Here is a 20,719-nt window from a genome sequence, read left to right on the forward strand (position 1 = left end):
TTTGGGTGTTGAGTTTGAGAAGTTCTTTGTAGATTTTGAATACTACCCCTTTATCTGATATGTCATTTGCAAATATCTTCTCCCATTCTGTCGGTTGTCTTTCAGTTTTGCTGATTGTTTCCTTCGCTGTGCAGAAGCTTTTAATTTTGATGAGGTCCCAGTAGTTCATTTTTGCTTTTGTTTCCCTTGCCTCCAGAGACATGTTGAGTAAGAAATTGCTGCGGGCAAGATCAAAGAGGTTTTTGCCTGCTTTCTCCTCGAGGGTTTTGATGGCTTCCTGTCTTACAATGAGGTCTTTCATCCACTTTGAGTTTATTTTTGGGTATGGTGTAAGAAAGTGGTCCAGGTTCATTCTTCTACATTTTGCTGTCCAGTTTTCCCAGCACCACTTGCTGAAGAGACTGTCTTTATTCCATTGGATATTCTTTCCTGCTTTGTCAAAGATTAGTTTCCCATATGTTTGTGGGTCCATTTCTGGGTTCTCTATTCTATTCCATTGATCTGAGGGTCTGTTCTTGTGCCAGTACCATACTGTCTTGATGATTACAGCTCTGTAGTATAGTTTGAAGTCTGGGATTGTGATGCCTCCTGCTTTGGTTTCCCTTTTCAAGATTGCTTTGGCTATTTGGGGTCTTTTCTGGTTCCATACAAATTTTAGGATTATTTGTTCTAGCTCTGTGAAGAATGCTGGTGTTACTTTGATAGGTGTTACTTTGATAGGGAAGAATTCTGGTGTTACTTTGATAGGATTGAATATGTAGATTGCTTTGGGTAGTATCGACATTTTACCAATATTTGTTCTTCCTATCCAGGAGCATAGAATCTTTTTCCATTTCTTTGTGTCTTCTTCAATTTCTTTCATAAACTTTCTATAGTTTTCAGTGTATAGATTTTTCACCTCTTTGGTTAGATTTATTCCTAGGTATTTTATGGTTTTTGGTGCAACTGTAAATGGGATCGATTCCTTGATTTCTCTTTCTGTTGCTTCATTGTTGGTGTATAGGAATGCAACTGATTTCTGTGCATTGATTTTATATCCTGCAACTTTGCTGAATTCATGAATCAGTTCTAGAAGTTTTTTGGTGGAATCTTTTGGGTTTTCCATATAGAGTATCATGTCATCTGCGAAGAGTGAAAGTTTGACCTCCTCCTGTCCAATCTGGATGCCATTTATTTCTTTGTGTTGTCTGATTGCAGAGGCTAAGCCTTCCAATACTATGTTGAATAACAGTGTCGAGAGTGGACATCCCTGTCTTGTTCCTGACCTTAGGGGGAAAGCTCTCAATTTTTCCCCATTGAGGATGATATTACCGTTGGGTTGCTCGTATATGGTTTTTATCATCTTGAGGTATGATCCTTCTATCCCTACTTTCTTCAGGGTTTTTATCAAGAAAGGATGCTGTATTTTGTCAAATGCTTTCTCTGCATCTACTGAGAGGATCATATGGTTCTTGTCCTTTCTTTTATTGATGTGATGAATCACATTAATTGTTTTGTGGATATTGAACCAGCCCTACATCCCAGGTATAAATCCCACCTGGTCGTGGTGAATAATTTTTTTAATGTATTGTTGGATCCGGTTGGCTAATATCTTGTTGAGGATTTTTGCATCCATGTTCATCAGGGAAATTGGTCTATAGTTCTCCTTTTCAGTGGGGTTTCTGTCTGGTTTTGGAATCATGTCTTCTGATTTTTCAAATACAGTTAGAAAGGCCATTACTTTGCTGCATTTATAAAAGAATTCTTATATTTCTTCTAGATTTTTGATGACTTTTTTTAAATTTAAATCCTTTATTCATTTGGGATTAATCCTGAGGTGCAGCATGAAATATAGATCCATGTATGGGTTTTTTCTAGATGGCAACAACATTTTCTTTAAAAATTTTTTAAAACATATTTATTCTAGAGAGAGAGACAGACAGAGTGTGAGTGGGGGAGGAACAGAGAGAGGGAGACACAGAATGCGAAGCAGGTTCCAGACTCCAAGCTGTCAGCACGGAGCCTTCAGTGGGGCTCGAAACCATGAACCGAGAGAACATGACCTGAGCTGAAGTCGGATGCTTAACTGAGTGAGCCAGCCAGGTGCCCCAGCAGTATTTTCTGATACCATTTATTGACCAGTCCATTCAGGGGATACAAAATTCTCTCATGTGTTTGGGCCTACTTCTGGACTTTCTATTCTCCTGCACTGAATTAGGTGTATCATATGCCTTTATCGTGGTTTTAATTACTGAGGTTTTATTTCTGTAGGGCAACTTTCAATGTATTTATTTTGCCATGTGAGCTTTAGAATCACCTTATCTTCTTAAAAATAATTTGCATATGTTTATTGGAATACTGATTTATAAAATAATGTAAAGGGAATTAGCAAGTTTATAAGTTTGATTTTTCTTCTGAAAAAATGATATGCTTATTTTGATATATAATTTTTTTAAATGTTTATTTATTTTTGAGAGAGAGGGCACACAAGCAGGGGAGGCATAGAGAGAAAGGGAGACACAGAATCCGAAGCAGGCTCCAGGCTCCAAGCTGTCAGCACAGAGACCAACACGGGGCTCGAAACCATGAACCGAGAGACCATGACCTGAACTGAAGTTGGACGCTCAACCAACTGAGCCACCCAGGCACCCCTGGTTTCTAATAATTTTCAGGCTCATTTGTAGTTCTCCAGAGGAAAAATCCCCAAAAAAATGGCAGGAAATTGGACCTTCATGTGTATTGTTTCTTTGACGAGGCTCTTTCAGAAGGTTCGTGCATCGCCAACCTTGTCGCCCAATCTGGTTTACTCAAGGTCTGCACCTCAGTCCCTTATTCTAGACAGGCATGGCATTTGTTGCCTTGAAGTCTGGTGCGACTTCCCCTTACCATGTCGTGAGGTTTGGGAAACATTCATTTACTTACAGCAAAATGAAAAGATACCAGACAGGCTTAAGTTGCTGTAAGTGCAGACGTCTGAGCAGACGGTGTGATGTGATGCCCACGGTGTGCTGGCCGCTGGCGAGAGGAAGGGGGCCTGGGAACCCCGTGCCCGCTTCTCGAGATGGGGACAATTCCGTGATGCCCGCAGCGGTTGTGAGACTTCGTCACTCGGGCAGTTCTGCCCAGGTGAAGGGGGGGAAACTTTTTGGGACATGTCCAAAAATACATTTTAGAAAGAAGATGGGACACAGAACAAAGTGTTTCACGCAGACTTTGGGGTGTTTTTAATAACCTTAGATGGTATTCAAGTGTCCCAGGCTACTTCCTGACAGAGGTGAGCGTCGTGACGCATGACAAATGCAATGCAAGGAATAAAGGTGCAGGGACATCTTGAATCCATGGATTCTCACTTGGCATGAGATGATGGGGTCCGGCCAAGCGAGGACCTGCCCACTTTTCGGGGCCAAACCATCCCTCAGTGGGGCCCGGCACATGGTGCGTTGCCTTTTTCGCAAGGAGAGAAGTGACGGGCTCTCTAAGACCTCGGTTTGTCTCCTGCCACTCTGTGACAACGTGGCCCCAAAGGCGCAAGCCCACTCCCAAGGTGAAGAAAAGAGTATTAAGGATTAGCATGCCACAACGCATCGCCTTGTTCGTGGCTTTCCAAAGACCATTTGCAGCCGGCCGAGTTCTTCACCTATCGGATAGATCATGAAATAGCCACGTCTGAAAAGACCTTCCCTGAAGGGGAACTAGTCCAATCTCTTCACTGAAAGTGTGGAAAATTACACCCAGAGCAGTTTGTGAAGTGCCCAGATCACGTAGGTCCCTGGGCCTCCATGGTGGCTTTAATTGCTTTTCTACTCTCATCGTTTTCATGTTTATTAAACTAGACTTGAGGTGGGCTGAAAGGTGAGCTCTAAACCACATCCGGGAAGAAATTCTGTTTCTGTTCCGCCTCATATAAAATCATTTTGTGCTCAATTGCACATATTGATAAAAATCAACGTGTCCAATCAATGCTAATTTGTTTTTTAATTTTGCACCTAAAGGGATTCTGATTCTAGAATAAATCGTATGCGATCTAACCCCACGACTCTTCTCTAGAAGTGTTTTCTTTTTAAGGACCGAAGACACCCCTTACGTTCTTTCACTTCCTTCTCTTTCCATGTACAGTCAATACAGCAAGAGTTGCCCAGTCACAAAGCTTTCTCATCTTGGGGTGTGATATATCTTTTATGCCTGACGGCATTAGGCTTATTCTGGGGGACGCAGAGCTTGGGGCTCTTGAAAGGCATCTGTGAGGCACGGAAGTAAGAGCAGCCATGAGACGAAAGGCAGAGCGTGTCCCACACAGCCCCCTCCCCGGCGTCCCCAGGGCCACAGAGGAGCCTCTGTCAGACAGGGAAACCAGATTCCTAGCGTCACATGGTGGAAGAAGGGTAAGCACACGGTCTGCTGTTTGATTGTGGTAGTTTGTTTCCCCTTGCCCATCCTTAAAGTCTGGCATTTATGGCTTCTCTCCCAGCCGGTGTCCCAGCGTTCCATCCAGGCCGAGCCCAACAGCACATGGCTTTGGCCGTCCAGATGCGCCAGGCGGACGGGCAGCCCAAAGGCCCCGTATCTGCGGGCTGCCTCGAGGTCTCCTCCAGCTCCCTCTTCACCTTTGGTGTCGAGATCGTCTCCAGAAGTCCCCGGGAGGGTTCTGTAGAGGCGCCAGCCTTCTCTGCGGCGGCCAGGATGCTCTGGCTCTCCGTGGTTCTTCATCCCGTGGCCAGACGCGCACCCACAGCTCCCTGGACGCCTTCTCAGCATCTCCGGGGGCTCCAGCTTCACAGTGGCGAGGGATCGCATGGCCGATAAACTTTCTTTTTCAAGGATCACAGAGAAGAAATCCTTGGGGGACTGGACGGGAGGCTGGACACGCCCCCGGGGAGCCTGACGTCATTTCTGGGGGCTGGGCTTTGCAGGGAAGCAGAGCTGGCGGCTTGTTTCCATCTTCCACGAGCGCTGCGAAGAGACTCGGGCATAACCGCAGGTTGATGTTCCCGAAGTTTCTATCAGCACAGGCCCTCCAGCCAGGCGCAGGGGACAGTGCGGCACAGAGGAGCTCCGAGGGGGCGCAGCAGAGACCCCAGGCCGCAGCAGCACACGCTTCCTATCCCTGGAGTTTAACTGTGATTTCATTCATTCTTCCTCCACTGTCTCCCAGCCCGGAAGCAAGTGAGCGGAAGGCCAGCCAGTCCCCCAGCCGGTCCCTGGGCCGCTCCCTGCGGCTGCGGGGAGAACTCCCCGCACGCACCTCCGCCTACTGATTCCTCAAAACTCATTTCCAAGCTAGTTGTTCCCAAACGTGGAATTGGCTGCTGCGCTAATGCCAACGTTAAAGAAAAAACATGCGCGAGGATTGCGCTTCCCCCCGGATATTCGTCACCATCCTTCCGTGTCCCATCTGCTACTGACTCTACAAGGTTCGAACCTGTTTCTTGGCTTTGTCGGTGGGCACTTTTCATCCAGTTGTTTACTGTGAAGTTCTAAGGTTCCTAAGTGCTCTCTACTCAAACTTTATTTCCAGGAGGCGTCTCATTACATATAAAGGGGCAATTTACGATGCACCGTATATTTAATAGAAGGATAGTGTTTGTGTATCCCAGCCAGCAGGGTGATGTTAATGACGCTGGTATTATATGTCTAACTATATATATAAAATATGTATAACTGATGTTATAATTATTAGTACCGTCATCGTAACTGACATTTCATGAGCGCTCCTGGCGTGCCCGGTGCTTCTCCAAGCTCAGGCCTGCCGTGGATGCGGTCAGGTGATCCGTGGCTTTGCCTTTGTGCCAGACGCGACCACTGGATTTCCCAAGGGTACTGGTTCGCACCGTCATGCTGCTCCCTTTAGAAAAACGTATTTTAATGTTTCTTTCCTTTATTTTGAATGATGAAACCTAACTTAGAAGCAAACAGTTCCATATGAATTAACTCTTCTCTGTGGCCACGTTCTGGATTAGAAACACACATGGCTTTTGTCTCCTCAGGACTCACGGTTCACCGAAAGCATTGATTTCAACCTTGGCTTCTTTCCTCCTTCTTCCTCTACCTTCTTCCCTTCCAGCATCCTTCCCTTCCGGCATCCTTCCCTTTCTACTTCAAGCAATTATTCATTAGACTGCCCCACTTTAAAGATGAGAAAGTTAAGGCCTGGGTACGCTTCCTACATCACACGGCTGTTTAGTGGGCCTGGGCCAGGTTTGCTGATCTCCTCCCCATGCTTCTCTCATTATACCTGCTCACAGGTTTTCAATAAATATTATTGAACGATGACTGAGTGAAGCGTGTGTGCTAAGCACCTTGCTGGATGCATTCAAAAGAATAAAATAGGGGGGCCTCCCAGACTGGAGGGAGAATAAGGGCTAACATTTGTGCCCTCTGATTGTGCCCCATTTTTATCTAATCCTTTAAAACGGGCATTATCATGATCATTTTAAAGGTGAGATCATTGAGTTCACAGAAATTTAGGGACTTGTCCCAGGTCCCACAGCTGGCAAGCCATGGGCCAGGGGCCCAGGGTTTGGGAGGTTGTGGGTTTGGGATCTGCACGGGGCCAGTTGGCCTCAAAGCCCATTTCTGGTCTGCCCCAAAAAGTTTACGCTCAATCTCATAGAGATGACTGAAAACACAGGAAGGTAAGAAGGGACGTTACATTTCCCACTGCAGCTAGAAAATGTAAATGCCCCAGAAATTCACACACACGAAGTAAGTCAAGTAATGACCTTGGGAAGTCAGGGGAACGGTATCAGATAATAATTCCCCTGTCAGTTAATATTCTTTACTCTGTCAGCGGGTCACCGGCAAGATCTCTGCTGGGTCCTTCATAATTTTGTAAGAATGTTTTTCAATTTCCCCTCAGTTTTGCTTGATATACGAGTCTGGTTTTTCTCTTTTTTGTTGTTATTTTTTAAAATGTTTCTTTATTGATGGAGAGAGAGAGAGAGAGAGAGAGAGAGAATGCAGGGGAGGGGCAGAGAGAGAAGGAGAGAGAGAATCCCAAGCAGCCTCTATGCTCTCAGCACAGAGCCTGCCGTGGGGCTTGATCCCACAGACTGTGAGATCATGACCTGAGCTGAAACCAAGAGTCGGACACTTAACCAACTGAGCCACCCAGGCGCCTCTGGCTTTTTCTTTAGATTCAAAATGGTCAACATGAGGTTAAGATATCATGTCACAACTAGATGCTTAAAAATAGCAGATTAAAAAAGCAGGCTCCGTTATTATAAACATAAAAAGCTTGGTGTTTTGATGTGAATAATTAATATGTAATTATAAGCCATATGCATGTTATTATATCTGCTATAATACAGCAGTTAACAAAATATCATTTTTTTCAAAGAAAAATGAGATGTAAACTATCATATCAATATTTTGTTCCATTTTTTAACTTTCTCTTTAAAGTTTATATATTAACTTTGAGAGAGAGAAAGAGAGAGCTGGGGAGGGGCAGAGAGAAAGAAAGCTAAGCAGGCTCCACACTACCAGCATGGAGCCCAATATGGGGCCCGAACTCAGGCACTGCAAGATCACGACCTGGGCCAAAATCTACAGTCGGATGCTTAACCGACTGAGCCACCCAGACGCCCCTATAAATATTTAAACAATACATCCGCTGTGTGGCCAGAACTACGGTCAGTGACCGGAAGGAGCTGTGTGCCTAGTCAATGACCATCTGCTTCCACCCCTCGTGGAAATCCAGTGTGTGGCCTTTCTAAATAACACCTTTTTAAAGGTTCATTACCACTCACGATCAGTGGTTACCAGATGTTTAGAGTTCAGAAACATTTTAAAGAAAAGATGGTGGGGCTGGGGGAGACACAAGAAAGCCAATTTCCAGTTTTGTAAACCTGTTCTGTAACTATGTTTTACAGTCACATCATACAAGGGATCGTTGCAAATTCAGTGAATTAGAACACAAACATACAGCAACTGCTAGTCTGTAAGTATCACTCTGTGAAAATTTCACTATGCATTCTTTTTCTTCTGTCACTTTAGACTGGGAAAAGCTTTGTCGCTCACCCATAATTGTTCTCAGGCAAATAATTAGCACCCTTTTCTACGTGGCCTATATTCAGCTTTCTCAGCCAGCTCTGGGGACAGTGGCCCTCTCTCCCCAACAGCGGGTGTCCCACACTCCTGCTGCGAATGTTTCAGACATGGAGATTCCCCCAAGGTCTTGCACACAACAGAGAGTAAGGAGGAAGGAAAGGAGCAAGGAAGGAAAAGAACAAAGAAAAGGGGAAGGAGGGAAAGCAAAAGAAAAAAGGAACCTACTCCAGCAATGACAAAAACTTTTAAAGTCTGGGAATGAGAATAAAGGAAATTGTTTATGCCAAAAATTGGCCACAGACGAACACAAGGCTTGGTCTAAAATCTGGTGACTCACTGACCCATATGTGATCAGGATTTGTAGGACACAGTCAGCACTCATTAGCAGCTGGGACGTTTGCACAGTTACTGGAGGACGGCCCGTGTCCGGGGTCCCTCCCCCCCAGCCCAGTATTCACACTACTGGTCAGCAACTCTCCAGAGGGCCATCGGCTCACCTGTTTCTTCTTTCCTTAAAGACATCGCCAAAATGTTTTTCTCCTGAAAATCCCACTGTGAGAGTTCTTGTATTTTGGGGATTTCGTTCAAATATTTCATATCGCTATTCATTTCATATTTTTCTGCCCTATCTGTCTAGCCAAACAATAAGGTTTTACTATTTTTTGTAATGTTTATTTATTTTTGAGAGAGAGAGAGACTGAGCACAAGCGAGGGAGGGGCAGAGAGGAGACAGAGAACCTGCAGCAGGTTCCAGGCTCCGAGCCATCAGCACAGAACTCGAAGCAGGGCTCGATCTCACGAACTGCGAGATCATGACCTGAGCCGAAGTCAGATGCTTAAGCGACTGAGCCCCCCCGGGGCGCCCCCATCATACGGTTTTAAAGAGTAGCATCCAGTCCTACTTAAGTGGCTTTGTGTTACTCACACTTGCACTGAAGGACACAAATGTTTCAGCATTGCGCATTCCACCTGGTCTGACCTTGAGCTGGAGGCACAGAAAACCTTTCGCCCACAGTAACAGCTACGTCTGAATGAATGCGTCTGTGGTCCAGTGCTGTTCTGAGAGCAATGCAGCTTGACGACAATCGGAAGGTAGAAATAATAACTTCCATTTCATTACTCCCCATATTATACATGAAGAAACTGAGGCCCGAGATCCCCCTCAGCTAGCGCGTGGCGGAGTGCGTTAACAGCGTGCCTGACTACCTTGAAATGCTGCCTTTATGTGACAAAATCCAGGTCAGCATAGACTGCAGGAGAAAACCTGTGGTTGGAGCAGTGCGGCAGGGGGATTAAACGTTTGGGCTGTGCCAGAGGAAGACCCGGGATCCGAATCTCTGCTTTGATTCTTAGCGGTTGTCTTTGGGCATTTTTTTTTTTTTCCAATGTTTTTTATTTATTTTTGGGACAGAGAGAGACAGAGCATGAATGGGGGAGGGGCAGAGAGAGAGGGAGACACAGAATCGGAAACAGGCTCCAGGCTCTGAGCCATCAGCCCAGAGCCCGACGCGGGGCTCGAACTCACGGACCGCGAGATCGTGACCTGGCTGAAGTCGGAGGCTTAACCGACTGCGCCACCCAGGCGCCCCTGTCTTTGGGCATTTTACTTATCATTTTGAATCTCAGTTCTCCCACCTGGAAAAGAAGGAATATTAGCATTTTCCTCAGATGCGCTCAAGAAATGAGAGGTATCATTACAAACCAATTTAGGAAATCACACTGGTTTTAATATATTCTAGTGCCAAAAATCTGTTTGCAAAAAAAAAAAAAAAAAAAAAAAAATCAAGCCCTGTAGATGAGGCGATATTACTGTGATTACTATCCCTTTGGGGAAATCGACAGAGTTTAGATACAGCCTTTTTTTTTTAACGTTTTATTTATTTTTGAAACAGAGAAAGACAGAGCATGAACAGGGGAGGGTTAGAGAGAGGGAGACACAGAATCTGAAATAGGCTCTAGGCTCTGAGCTGTCAGCACAGAGCCCGACGGGGGGCTCGAACTCACGGACCGCGAGATCATGACCTGAGCCGAAGTCGGCCGCTTAACCGACTGAGCCACCCAGGCGCCCCAGATACAGCCTTTTAAAAATATTCTATGGCCATTACTTTAAACAGTGAAGTTTGTTGAAAACTTTCTGCTTTTGGTTTGAAAAATCTAGTTTAGGGGCGCCTGGGTGGCTCAGTCAATTAAGCGTCCGACCCTAGATTCCGGCTCAGGTCACGATCTCAAGGTTTGTGAGTTCAAGCCCCGCTTCAGGCTCCACGCTGACAGTGCCGAGCCCGCTTGGGATTCTCTCTCTCCCCCTCTCTCTCTCGGCCCCTACCCCACTTGTGCTCTCTCTCCTTCAAAACAAATAAATAAAACTGAAAAACATAAAAATCTAGTTTAGTTTTCTAAAACATCTCCTCTGAAAGCACAAGAAAATATTTTTAAAGACGTCAATAAAATCCCAGTAGGTAAACGGCCACACACCTGTCCTTAGCTCCTAACTGCTGGCACCTGTCCCTCTACCTTATTGTACAGTCCCCGTCCCCGTGGCCACTGTCTCTGCAGTATAATCCCGGGTGAGAGTGTCAAGGAACACGGGTACGAGAAAACAGCCACCGTTACTGACAGGCCATGAAGACTGGAGCCACGAGAAAGGGGTTTGCTGCCAGCCGCTTTTGCACCTCAAAATAAAACGTCGAGCCTGGAAAGAGCACACTTTTCCTGATAGGCAGGTTCATCCTTGTATATGCTTATGGTACCTACTAACACGTTGCTTACAGGGCCTCAGAAGAGCCTTGTTTGAAGTCTGGTTTGTTAATTTGGTTTCGTGCCCGGCTGGAAAGCCCCACAGAAAGTGTAGACAGTGGCCTGGAAACCCTAGCAGATAATCCGAAGGCGTCTGCAAATTAAGGTCAATTCTGCATGCAATTGTGTTCTGCAAACTAGTCGGGTTGTTTATTTTTTTATGCCCTCTTTCTTACTGCTTACATGTCATGTGGAAAACCACTTCCTGCAAGCTGTCTGTCCGGGCTGGGATTTTATAGAACCCAGGAAATGAAGTCGCCAGACCTGCAGGCACGGGGTTATTTAAATACAGATGCAAAGATGGAGACGAATAAATGGAAATAAATGTGCTTCACGGTTTGCCAGGCCGCACAGAATCATCCCATTTATTTCAAACTTTGGACACGTGTGGGAACGCTATGTGACTCAGGGCTCTTCTGTGCAGCCGTTGAAAGATTATATAACGGGCAATTTTGACTTAAAAAGATGCTAACTACTCGAGTCTTTCAAACTTCTCGTTGTTTTCTAATTGAATTGGCTGGCTCACAAACAGCACACTCCACTTCTAACTCACACTTTTAGCTCAAGTGAAAAGAGATGCCTTCTACCCCAAAACACCTCTCCTTACGTTTTGCCACTTGTGCTTAGATTCTTTCCCTCGGTTGGGTCAGATGGCCCTGCAAACAAATGACTTGTTATGAGCTTAAGGGGTCACAGAGAGAAACCAAGAATTATGTCCATGTAAATGTACCTTTATTTTAGAATATTTGATTGCGGGGCACCTGGGTGGTTCAGTCGGTTGAGCATCCGACTTCGGCTCAGGTCACGGTCTCGCGGTCCGTGGGTTCGAGCCCCGCGTCGGGCTCTGTGCTGACCGCTCAGAGCCTAGATCCTGCTTTGGATTCTGGGTCTCCCTCTCTCTCTGCCCCTCCCCTGCTTGTGCTCTGTCTCTCTCTCTCTCTCTCTCTCAAAAACAAACATTTAAAAAATAAATAAAAAATAAAATATCTAATCGGGATATAATATATGCCTACAGAGCATCAGATGCACCCTTTAAAAGCACACCTTATTCAGTGGGGTCTGTACACTCCCAAGGCTGTGTGGCCATTACCACCATGTATTTCCAGGACATGCCTCACCCCCAAGGGAAAGGCCACACCGGTGAGAATTCACTCTCTGTCCATTCTGTGCCCAGCTCCTGGCAATCATTCACCTACGTCCGTCTCTGTGGCTCCGCCCATCCCAGGCCCTTCACGTAAGTGGAATCATGCAGTGGGTGGTCACTGTGACGGGCTCCTTTCGCTTGGCATGGTCTTCTTAAGGCTCATCCATGCTGCAGCATGTTATCGGTGCTTCCTCCTTTTTATGGCTGAATAACACTCCATGGTGTGAACAGACCCCATTTTGTTGATCTACCTACCGGGAGATAGACATTTGGGCTCTTTCCACTTTGGTGCTATTCTCCCATTACTCCTAGCAACGCTCCAATATGAGTTTTCACGTGAATGCACAATTTCAACGGTCTTGGGTATATATTTACTGGTGGCACTGGGAGGCCATAGGGTGTCTGTATGTTTAACTCTTCGAGAAACTGCCACACTGCTTTCCATAGTGGCTGCACCATTTTTCCTTTCCCATCAATGGTGCACAAGGGGTTCCAATTTTTCCACGTCCTTGCTGGCATTTGATGCCTGTATATTTCATGTTAACCATCCTAATGGGTGCGAAGGAGTGTCTCATGGTGATTTTGATTTGCATTTACCTAGTGACTAAGGGTGTTGAGCATCTTTTCATGTGCGTATTGGCCATTTATTTGTGTGTCTTCCTGAGAGAAATACCTATTCGTTTTTAAGTACTAACATTTGTCTTTTTATTGTTGAGTCCAAGAGCTCTTTATATATTCCAGACAGTAGATCCTGTGATTTGCAAATATGCCCTCCCACCTGTGGGTTGGTCTTCTCATTTTGATAATGTGCTTTGAAGTACAAACATCTTTGATTTCGATGAGGCCTGGTTTCCGTTTGTTCCCTCCATGTCTGTGCTTTCACTGTCCTATGTAGGAAAGCATTGTCTATACTGCAGCCACACAGTTTACATCTATGTTTCTTCTAAGGGCTTTATAGTTTTAGCTTTTACATTAAGGCCTTTGATCTATTTTGGGGTAATTTTGGTATGTGGTATAAGGTAGTCATTTGTTTTAAATGTGCTCACTTGGGGCACCTGGGGGGCTCAGTCGATTGAGCATCCGACTTTGGGTCGGGTCATGATCTCACGGTTGGTGAGTTCAAGCCCCGCGTCAGGCTCTCTGCTGTCAGCACAGAGCCCGCCTCAGATCCTCTGTCTGCCTCTCTGCATCTCCCCCACTCGTGCGCTCTTTCTCTCTCTCTCAAAAATAAATAAACATTGCTTCATTTATCTCTCAAACATTTCCATATTTACAGGGAAATGCAAGATTATGCCTTAATAGCATCAGAACACCTATGGAAAGAATCCTATCGTGTGGTATTTCGAAGAACTTTTGAAGCTTAACCTGTCACAAACAAACGACAAATATGTCAATAATGATAACGTAGGGCTAGAAATCCAAAGAGTACTAGGGGAAAAAAGATAGGGAGTCCAGACTGGTCTGTGAAATCAGTTTTCCTTGAACGTCAACGAAGGGCAGTTAACGTACTAACCCCACCCAAAGCCTTGCTGCGTCCGCGTTTGAACCAGATTTTTCGATATTAAGCCAGAGAAACACTGTGACCGTGTAATCATCTTTGTTATTCTCACACTTTCCTCCCTTTGTCTAAATGAAAGCCAGACAAAACACACAGGCATTGAGTTCCACAAAGGCAAGTATGTTACATGCTAAGTGAAAACAGTACGAAGCAAACTGTCAAGTTCGTATGTGTATTTTGGTTTCTGGTCCACAAAGAATCTACACGAAACTGCGTCTTTTTCTTCATTACAAGTTAAAAATTATCATGGAAACATTTCCATTTCAGCCCTGTTTATGAAGTATGTATATTCTACACTAACGCTGCCCGGTAGCACTTTCTGTGATGATGGAATGTTCTAGATCTGTGCTGCCCATACGTGTGGCCATCATAGGGGGCTACCGGGTGCTTGAAAGGTGGCCAAACCAGCTGAGGAATTGCATTTTTAATGTTATCTACTTTTAATTAAGTCAAATTCAAATACCCACAAGTAGCTGATGGTTCTACCATCGGACAGCCAGAGTCTGTCCCCCGCCAAACCACGCACATGAATTTTAGAGTCGACGGGGTGGTCCGTTGAAACTATAACCTATATCAAAAAAGGAAAAAGTTGAGATATAGTGCTTGTGGTAATTTGTATCGGTTAATTTAAACAGTGATGCATGTTGCTAGAATCCCTTCTTTCTCTCTGCCAAAGAAAAGAGTATATGCAGACTTCTGGCTGGATATACCCTATATGCTGCCAAGCGTGTAACTAAAATTAAGCAAAAGTTTAACTGCTAATAGTTTTTTTTTATACCCTGTGAAAATCTTGGAAAGCACATAATCATAGAAATCACATTCAAATAAAAATGTAAAAACATTAGCAAGTTTGTCTGTGAGCAGAGTGTCTCATATCTAAACAAAGATTACAGAGCATTTTCTAACACGGAATTGAGAAGAGAAAGGGGCCTCCGTGCTCTATTCTAAGAACTATCTAGCCCACTTCTTAGCACTTCAGCCTCTGTGAGTTTGTGTGCGCGATCTAAATATAACAAGCTACTCACATAGCACGCTACCCTCAAGCATTATGGGGGACTCTACAGACACCAGCTCCTTGTAGATGAAAAGACTGTCCTTAATCTATAATGTGATTGATTTTTTCTTATGATATAATTCCAGAAAGTACTCACAGATATAGTAACATCTGAAGAAAACAATTTCTCTGCTCAAAAAAGGAATCTTGGCGAGATCTTAGTTTCAATCTCCATGAGAACATTACAATAAAAATATTACCAAATAAAAACAAAGCAAAGCTAAATGCAGAATTACAAAGAAAAAAAAAAAAAGGTAGGCTTTTCTTCTCAGGACTAGAAAAGAGTCCCAAGCCCTAGGAGGGCCCACTGACAGTGAATCGAAGTGTCATATCAGATGGCGTCACATCTCTGAGCGCTCAGGGACTGAGGAATCGTCAAGGGACATGTGTTTTGTTAAAAAAGAAAACAAACACACAGAAAGGTGTTGCATGGAAAATGCTAGTCTCCCTCTCAACCCCCAATCACCATATCCACTGCCGAGATAAAACCACATTTTCCTTGTATCCTTCCAGAATGCTCTCTGTATGGAAATTTATATGTAACAGGCAGCCTTCTATTTCAAGAAGCTATGTAAGTTTCAGGGGCTTGAAGCTATGCTCTGAGTTTCCGTCCCAGAAACAATGGAGTCACTTTGGACCCTGTTCACAGGACACACGGCTTGTCCTTCCAGGAGGGTGTCAGGGTCACGGCTCCGGGTTCATCATCCCTGCTCTAAAGGTGTTTACCAGCCTTCAAGCTGGCCTCTCCACCGTCCTCCGTGTCCCCTCGGAGGATGTCACTTCACGTGGATGTCACTTCATTCTCTAACCACTGATGTCATGACTTCAGCACAGGGGAAGGGCTAAGTGAGGAACAGAAAGAGCTGGCCGCCCCAGCCCAGGTGCACACAGCCCCCTCACGCGCACCCCTGCAGGTCCCGCTAACCCCACCAACAGGCCTGCAAGGTATGCCCTCACTCCTCGCCCGAGGCCTGTGCTCCCCATGGGACACAGTCCTCCCCGGGGGACACGGTTCTCCCCGAGGGACACAGTGCAGGTGGCGGAATCTGATTTACAGACAGAGGTTTCAAGGGCAGGGCTCATGTTTTGTTACTATTTCCGTCTGTCGTGCCCAGTACGACCTATGACTGAAAGACAGGACCCCAAATAGACGCTGCTTCTGTACTGATTGGACTGTGGGGAGCCCCCGGGACCCCACAGGGGCCGCTCTGTTACCACAGAGTGAAAGAAACCTGAGAGTTGAACCGGCTTCACTCTGTGGCACCTGCAAGGCCCCGGGGGCCAGAGATGGTTCCGGCAGCTGGCCACACACGCTGGCCGCCGCGGGGTCTCAGCGGCCTCACGGCTACCAGCGTGGCTCTGGCCACACGTCTCCGGGCCCTGCAGACGGGAGCGAGGCCCGGCTCCCGGGCACATCCCTGAACCCCCAGGCCCGACAGCCACCTTCTGATGTGGGGCAGCGGCCTGGTGGAGGTTTCTGCTGACTCCCACTCATTTCCTCCAACAACCTTACTACGTTGGTCAACAATTCTGCAAGGGAGACAAGGAATACATCTGTGAAAATGGCAAAAAATGTAACTCCCAGATCCTGATCTCACGTCGATCAAATCTCCAGTGTAAAAAGAGAAACCAAATGCAAACGAAGCAAAAGGAGAATCTGGAAAGCCCTGCGCCCCTCCCCCGCCTCAGTGAGGCTCCAGCTCAGAAGCTGGTGGCAGCACCGGGGGGAGTCTGTGGACCGCCCGGCCCTGTCTGCACGAGGACACCGCGGGGGCCTAACCACAGCCACGCCTGGGCTAACTCCAGTGGCCACCGGCCGTGGACTGAGCCCGTGTGACCCGCACAGGGCCGGGGCTGGGAGGACAGGCCCACATAGCGTGGCCCGGCGGATATTCACCATACGTATGTTATTGGGCTTGAAGTGCTTCTTTAAAAGATCCGCCTGCAATGTTCGTAGTTCCGTGAGACTAAAACAATGTTTAACCCTGATAACATCTTATGGAAACAATGCAAAATGCTTTTGGGCCCAGTGACAAGGCGAACAATAAAGCATTGTATGGTTTGAAGAAAGTCCGGCAAGGAAACTACCCCGCTTTCCAGGGATTACGTCTAGAGCTCCAGGGAGAAGCGCTTCAGTTATTAAATGCAGCCTAGTTAGGCTAAATGCTCCTTTTATGGCCCTCAACGCTTTTACATCCACCTGTCTCGTCTAGCAAAGCCCTAGAACATAAGGGAAAGAGCCCAAGAACTTGAACCCCTCCTCCCAACCCTTTGCTTCCTAGGTCTGAGTTTCTGCGTCACATCGGAAGTTCTAGAGACGGCCCTCAGCCCCCTGTCCTCTGATGCTTTCTATGTCTCTCCGAGCTTCCCGTCTCACCTGTAAAGAGGACCGGCTTAGCCCCAGGGGTGCAGCCTTACCTGGGTCACCACTTTCCCTCTCTGGGTCTCTCTGTCTTCATTTGTACACGGGGTCCCTCCCCTGCTCTGTGATCTAATGATTATCATCATTTCTCATTACATATTTGAATGGGAACTTTACTCCCCAAACGAATCTACTTAGGAGAAGACAGTTTCCGGTTTCCGGGGACAAAGGCTGGGACTCTTTCTTTAGCATAACAAGGGAGGAAGTCTGTGCTCCATTTTGCTGGGAAGCAAGAATTCGTGATGGAGGGAAAATCTGTAGGTCAGGGTATTTCAGAAGATGCAAAATTTTAGCGTCTTGGAGGCGCCCACGGTGAAACAGGCCGACCCCTTTCCAGCCTTGCAACATGTGAAGGTGTAGGAATGCATCTGGCCCCCAAACCACTCTTTTCACAGACATCAGTGAAGGGAGTTCTTTACCCACAGTTACGTGATTCCTTCAGCAGACTCGTTCTTGTCATTTCCCTCGGCCAGATCCTTTTCTTAATTCGATAGGCAAAATGATCTGTGAAAACACGTATCCACAGTCTGAAGTTTCATTTCAAATGCCTTCGGGTTCAAATCAGTGAGCTTTTGCTCACTGTTTGTCTACTCAAACGGCACAAGTGATTGTTTTAAAATATGCTCATGCATACCTGGTCTCTTACCTCTTGGCAGAAGAAATAATCCTTTTTGTGCTCGAAAATATCATTTCTCTTATTTGTTTAAGCAATCAATGCACGTCAACATTACGAGTCCTCCTAGAAGTTTCCACATCTGAAATAATGAAGGAAGTTTGCCTCGTGTTGCTATGATGGAAATGTTTGAAAAGTTGATCTTATGTTTGTGACGACAACGTGTTCCCCGTTGCTTGACTGTTTCTTCCCATATTCTCAACAGTATAAACTTTAGAAGTCAGAAAGTACTTCTAATTTCCAAATGTTTATTTTTTTCTTTCTATGGATCACATTTTAGAAAAGTTCAGATCCTCAGGTTTAGTGATTTTGATGAGGACATAGCCAAAACTAAAAATAAAGAAGAAAAGAGGCTTCTGCTCTAAATGAGTTCCCCACTGATAAAAGGCTAGCTTGGGTTAATTCGTTTATTGTCAAATTTTTCAGGTGACAATCTCCTAAGAAGCAGGTAAGAGAAGGAAGGAGAGGCTTTCCGGAATTTTAACCATGGCTGACAGCAAAAATATCTGTCAGTGTGACAGTAAGTAAATGGAAAAGAAAAACCCATAAAATCTAGATATAACAACTCAGAACCACACAGGGCCATTTGTAACAAGGAAAAATCACCCTTACCCCTGGAAAATCTTCAAAGAGATGTATTACAACCAATCATGCGATGCAATAAGCAGGCTCAACATGTTTTGTTTTTTCTTTCCTTTTTAAGGTTGAGAAGTGTTTACGACGTCATTTTGGAAAAACTTCCTTCAAAACTTTTCAATTAAAAAAAGATCTGGCGATTGTGTAGGAAATTCACTTGCCTGTTACACCAGCGTCTTTAAGAATCTCCAATGGGGGGCCTTTCCAATTTAAACACTCTCCCCGAAAGCCAAATTGGAAAAAAACAACAACACTACGGCAGAATGTCAGCGGAAACGGACAGAACTTCTAGACGTGTAAAGGTAAAATGAACGTGACTTGGACAGAATTATCTTTGACTTTTGTACTTCCTTTGCATTTCAAGTCCCTTTTGAAAGTGACTATTTAATACGAATAGTTTTTCAATAACAGGAATTAGAATGTTAAGGGGACAAAGCAAATTGTGGGGACACAGAAATAATCGTGTGTTGTTATGCATATTTTTAAAGCATGCACAAGAGACTCCATGTTGCTCTTGAATATACACATAAAAGTTAAACAGAAATGAACACACCAGGTCCCTAAATGCCACTGCTTCTGGACCACCGTCAGGAGGCGGCTGGGAAGGTCAATAAGATCTTTAATGTTACTGATAACTTTGCTTCACCTGGAACAAAGGATCACAACGTGGAAGCAAATGTGACAAGATTAGAACTCTTCATTCCGGAGGGTTGGAGTACAGCTCTCTGCTTAATTTTTTACTTTTTTCGGTTTTTTATTTTGTTCCTTTAATAATTCTATTAAAAAAAAAAAAAAAAGAATTCCCAGAGAGCTCACCAAAGCAGTAGCTCTGGGCAATGAGTTTTTAGAACTTTTCAGAGGCCAGTAACTTTACGTGGGGCATCTTTCTGAATCACCATTTAGAAAAGAACCCGAAACACAAACACAAGCATCTGTGAAATGCCTTTGGGCTGAGTGACAAGAGAGCTGGTGTGCCTTACCGGTGGGCTTGTAAAACAATCCATAGTCTATCAGATGGAAACGTGAGTATTTCCAGAGAGCCAAGTGAAAAAGAAAAAAGGCTCCCACTCTATCTCAGTGATTGTATCAAGTCGATGGGGGCAAACCAAGCACACCCTTCAGAAACACGTCAGAGGAATGGCCTGTTGCTACAACAAGGAGTCGTGTGGCCATCGCCACCGGGAGCCAGAGGCCAGGTAGCCCCAACCTCTCCAGAACATGGGCGTCTTCCTACCGGAGCTCTCTCTGCTGCACAATGGCATCTGCCCGGACACTTCCTTAGCAACCATTTCACACCCTGACTTTGAAATCATCCACTATTTTGGCAACAGGATGAGAATTTGCCGTTCGTGAACTTCTAAAAGGTCATCGGCTGAAAACAAGCCTGTTTCCTTTGACTCACCCCCTTCCTTATTCGGGAAGCCTACCCATCGCACTGAAGACAAAACCTCACTTCTTGAGGAGAAAATAATGCACTTGCCTCATTTCTGAAATGGGAAAACAACATTTTATTTGGGGGATATGAGAAAAAAATATCCTGGTGTCGACTGCCCACGCTTTCTTACTCTACTGTTGATGGAAGGCAAGAACAGCACATGGAAAGCAAACCATTTTGTCTAAACAATTTAAAACTTTCATGGTTTATCCTCAATGTCGGTTATTAAAGTATACTTATAAATCTCATACTTTGCAAAAGTACACAGGTAATTGATATTAAACTTTTTAAAAAATTTATTTATCTATCTTGAGAGAGAGAGAGAGAGAGAGAGTGGAGAAGGGACAGAGAGAGGGGGGGAAGAGAGAGAATCCCAAGCAGGCTCCACGCTATCAAAGCAGAGCCCTACTCAGGGCTTGATCTCACAAACTGTGGAACCATGAGATCATGACCTGAGCTGAAATCAAGAGTCAGACACTTAACTGATTAAGCCATCCAGATGCCCTGATATTTAACTTTTAAGTAGTATTCGGATTTAAGACTTACATTTAATTTTCAGAAAAAAAAAAAAAAGGCCAACGATTGTATTACTTCCAGAAAGGGACTGTTTCATATTCTTGCAAAACTCATTTGATAATAAATTCAATCAGCTTCCACATTGCCAGAGTCTTCAAACAATTTCACCAGGTAGTTTTGAGAAGACACAGGAGAAATTTGCTCATAGTATTGAGCTCCTTTTATTTATTAACTATTTTCAAAACATCCTATGTGATGAGAAAAAAAAATACCAAAACTGTTTCTTACCAAAGATTTTTAGCTGTGAAATTCACACTAATTAAAATAAGCTTATTTTTAGATTGGTTCTTGTTAGCTCTATAAATCAAGTAGCTTTTTCTGGCTAATTATGCATATGTATAATACACATGTAAATTTTTCCAAAGCATAAAAAGGCAACAAAAATAAGAAAATCTGAGAACAC

The 20,719-nt window shown here is 44.9% G+C and overlaps 1 protein-coding gene and 1 pseudogene across 1 annotated transcript in view; both read right to left on the reverse strand.

Annotated features, from left to right (window-relative positions):
• The window catches only part of PDE10A (phosphodiesterase 10A), a 595,277-nt gene that overhangs the window by 368,215 nt on the left and 206,343 nt on the right, over positions 1-20,719 (reverse strand). The window lies entirely within an intron of this gene.
• LOC125939165 (glutathione S-transferase kappa 1-like) lies at positions 4,352-5,665 on the reverse strand (annotated as a pseudogene).

This window comes from Panthera uncia, assembly GCF_023721935.1.
Source record: "Panthera uncia isolate 11264 chromosome B2 unlocalized genomic scaffold, Puncia_PCG_1.0 HiC_scaffold_24, whole genome shotgun sequence".
Lineage (NCBI taxonomy): Eukaryota > Metazoa > Chordata > Mammalia > Carnivora > Felidae > Panthera > Panthera uncia.